This window comes from Plecotus auritus (assembly GCF_963455305.1).
Source record: "Plecotus auritus genome assembly, chromosome: 3".
Classification (NCBI taxonomy): Eukaryota; Metazoa; Chordata; class Mammalia; order Chiroptera; family Vespertilionidae; genus Plecotus; species Plecotus auritus.
Window position 1 is genome coordinate 149,127,470 of NC_137772.1, and position 3,806 is coordinate 149,131,275.

The window sequence follows — 3,806 nt, forward strand, 5'->3', positions numbered from 1 at the left end:
GACAAGGCCAAATGGACCAAAATATATCATTTTGTACAAGGGAGTAGTTTTACAGGTAATATTTCTTCTTATATTTTCCAAGTTTTCTATAAAGCGATATTTTTTAAATTAAACTGTTTTTAATGGATAGAATTTGCATGGAGTGAGAGGCATCCCAGTGGGGAAGTGTATAAGATTTCCTGCAATTTGGCATTTATTTTTTAAATTAAACATTTTTTATGGAAAGATTTGAATGGAGTAAGGCATTTCAGATGTAGGAAGTGTATAAATTAAAGGTGTGTTTGTGTGAAGAACATGACTCACCTTTGGGTCAGCTGTTTGGTGGGAGCAGGATGGTTTGCAAGAGTGGAGAAGAGTAGAGAAACAAGGGAACTCCACCATTATACTAAGGTAATAATTGTCAACTCATTGCCAAAAGCCTGGCTTTTAAACCTGTTGAATTACCTTATGTAGTAGAAGAATAACTAAATTTGCCAGAAAGAACCATGAATATTTTATTTAAAATTTTCAAATTAATATTACACAAACTAAGGAATAAAAATACATATACAACTAAAATATATGCTTTTGGATGCAAATCAGAAACGGATATCAAAAAAAGGGAAAAAAACTTATTTGTAGAGCAATGAAATTTGGGGAGATTTTTAAAACAGATTTCAATTTCCAGATGCTATCAGGAGATGGTTTATATAGGGGGCCATCATTAATCATGGTGACCAAGGGAGCTAAGGTCTCCGTCTCTACTGATTGGTTGGGGCCAGGACAGGTGTTGGTGATCACTGCATCTGGTCCTGATGTCACCTAGGTGTTGTTCTGTCTAGCTTCGCAAGGATGTGGACAGTGCGGTCATTCTGCTTTTCTGGGCCTGGAGCGGAAACACAACGAAGGCCTCGATGTTATCTTTAGTTTGACTAAAACTCTGTTTCTGTGGCCCACAAGCCACAGGCTTTGTTCCTAAGACTTGTTTGATGCTGACCAGAACCAAGCACCTCATTGTTCTGAGGGCTTAATGATTAAGGCCCCAGCTAAGCTCCATGCACAGTAATATATTTGCACTCTCAGAAGAAGCCCAACTTTCCATGTTTTTGCCCATGAGCTACCTTCTTTCCTACACAGCTGTCAAGACTTGGCTAAAATAGGCCCCCCTTTGTGAAGCCTGGTTTCTCCCCCTCTTCCCCTGCCACCCCTCCCAGGAGTTATAATAGGCCATGAGTTTCGTCAGTCCTCCTACCAGACCATGTCAGCAGCACGTCTTATTTTTGTCGAAGTCCCTGAAATGAGTCATTTCTTCCCTTTACACTTCACACAAATTGAATCCATTTTAGAGGCTATTTTAAGCATGCAAAATATGTGTGATATGCTAGGAGGTAAAACTAGTGCAGTAACAGAAAAAAGATATGCATTGAATCTAACAAAAATATTATACAGTGATATCTATGCTTAAAGAAGCATGTTGTCCTTTATCAAGATTAATAAATAAAACGATTTAGTGAACATCATAGAATTGCAGAGTTGGAATTGATCCTGTAGCCTCTCCTTGTCAGACCTGAGAATTCTCAGGCAAGAAGCTAGGATGTCACAGAGGCGTAAGTGAAGAAAGCAGAGCAAGAGTGGAGGAGAAAGAGTTCTGGTAACTTGCAATCACAGATGTGAAAAGGCCCTCTCCATCCTCACACCTCAGAGCGTCCTTGCTCATGCCAGTGGTTGTAACTGTGGAGTTCACCCCTCACCTGTCCTCTTTCCTTTACATCTGAATGGGGGGGGGGGGGGCGTGGGGAGGGGGAACAATATTTGGTAACTCACTTCCACCCTTCTCCCCCTGAGATTGTAACCCTAAAGGCAAGTTACAATGGCTGCTGAGAACAGTTCAAGAAATGCACTTCCAAGTGTTTCTCCTGCTGCCTTGGCTAGGATTATGCATAAGGCACACAGGCAACTCCAAACCCCTAGTGTGAGACACACCTAAACTGAGTGAATGAATAAATGATTCAATAATTCAGTAAAATAATATTAGATGTCAATAAAGAGAATAATATAAATTCAAAAAAGCAAAGAACAATATTGAGGGGTTTTAATTTTTAAAATGATCTAGTTGGAAAAAATATACAGAATACGTTTAGAGTCTTAATAAGGGAAATGTTAAACAAGATTTCAAATGGAAAATTATATAAATAGGCATACTTAAGGACTCCTTCTTACATATAATTATTAGTCAACGTTTTAAAAGTTTAGTTAAAATTTCCATTATAATTTTACTTTAAATATTGCCAGATTTTTTTAAAAGGGGCTGAATTTGCCCTTTATCAATATGCCAACTTTTTTTTTCCTTTTGCTCAGTTCATCAGTAAACCACTGAGTTAAGAGTGGGTATGTCTGTGTTAATGGCTGCTGAGTGGGATGCAGATAACCACTGCCCAAACGGGACAGTCTGCCTCCCTGTCTCTCCCCCTTTGCTCACCAGCAACACTGTGGTGCCACCCAGCCCCATAACCAGCAGACCCACTGGCGGAGGGAGTAGGGTGTGAGCCTTTTCTGCAACAAGTACACCCAGCAGACCAAGCCCCTCACCTTGGGGCCCACCATCACCCTCTACCCTCTTACCAGTTATACTTTTGGTACAAAAGAACCTCTCATCCTGGCTGGTCTGGCTCAGTTGGTTTGGTGTCGTTCTTTGCACAGAAGAGTTGCTGGTTCAAGTCTCCATCAGGGCCCATACCTGGGTTGCAGGCTGGATCACCCCAGTAGGGCATGTGCAGTAGGCAGCCAATCTGATGTTTTGCTTTCCAATGAATGTTCTTCTCTCCCTCTCCCTTCACCTATCTCTAAAAATAAATAAATATATTTAAAAATAAAATGGAAGGAAGGAAGGAAGGAAGGAAGGAAGGAAGGAAGGAAGGAAGGAAGGAAGGAAGGAAGGAAGGAAAGAAGGGCTTCTATGTGGCAGACAGATTTCAACACATGAGTGAGGAATTTGATAAAATTGGATGAGCAGGACTGTAGAAAGGGTTCTGATTGTCCATGGGCACCAGCTACCCCATGTGTTACTGCTCCAGCTGGGAACAACTTTCTTCAAACTATCTGGTGGTGAACTGAACCCAGGAGAAGATGAAGTTGAAGGACTAAGACGTTAATGACAGAAATAGTCATCAGGATGGAGTCCTGCAAGACTGGGTCATTGGTGACTGTATTGGTCACTGGTGGAGACCAAATTTTGAACCTCCTCAGTATCCATATAGTCCTGCACATATTTCAAAACCGAGGGAACATAAGAAGTTGTTTTTGGTTCAACTTCAAGAGAAAGCCTTGTTTTCAGTCCCTAAAAGTGACAAGCTGGTAGCCCCACCGTTGTTTGAAAGGTATGATAATGCATCAGCGTACAACCCATCATTTCTGGTCTCCCTCAGCTTTTGAACAGGTTCCATGTTATAAACAACTGAACTCCCGCACAGAGGAGAAGCCAGAGACACCGTCTCTGTGAGCACAGCTCTACACAGTATAGAATCCACATGGTAGAAAAGTTGTCTTCGTTTTCTCTTTCCCGACCCTCAATTGCCACCTGCTTCCTAGTGTTTGAATGGTAAAGTTGGTATGAAAAACTAGGTCGTGGTGTAAATAAATGTGGTAATGTTTAATGTGCTTTTGTTTCTACTCATGTGTTTTTATAAATTAAAGAAAGCGAACTTCTATTTGTATTTTTTTTTAATTTCACATTAAACTTACAAAATTCTTTTTAAAAATACTGGATACATCTGTAAGCACAACTTATTAATATGAGCGTAGATGAGTGTTAAACAGTTGTTGAGGGT

The 3,806-nt window shown here is 40.5% G+C and overlaps 1 pseudogene across 1 annotated transcript; it reads left to right on the plus strand.

The window, feature by feature from the left end:
- Positions 1–294: 294 nt before the first annotated feature.
- LOC308244200 (cleavage and polyadenylation specificity factor subunit 5-like) lies at positions 295–3,437 on the plus strand (annotated as a pseudogene). Its single transcript has 3 exons — positions 295–390; positions 2,543–2,661; positions 2,949–3,437. The product of its transcript is annotated as a cleavage and polyadenylation specificity factor subunit 5-like (transcript).
- The last annotated feature ends 369 nt before the right edge of the window (positions 3,438–3,806 follow it).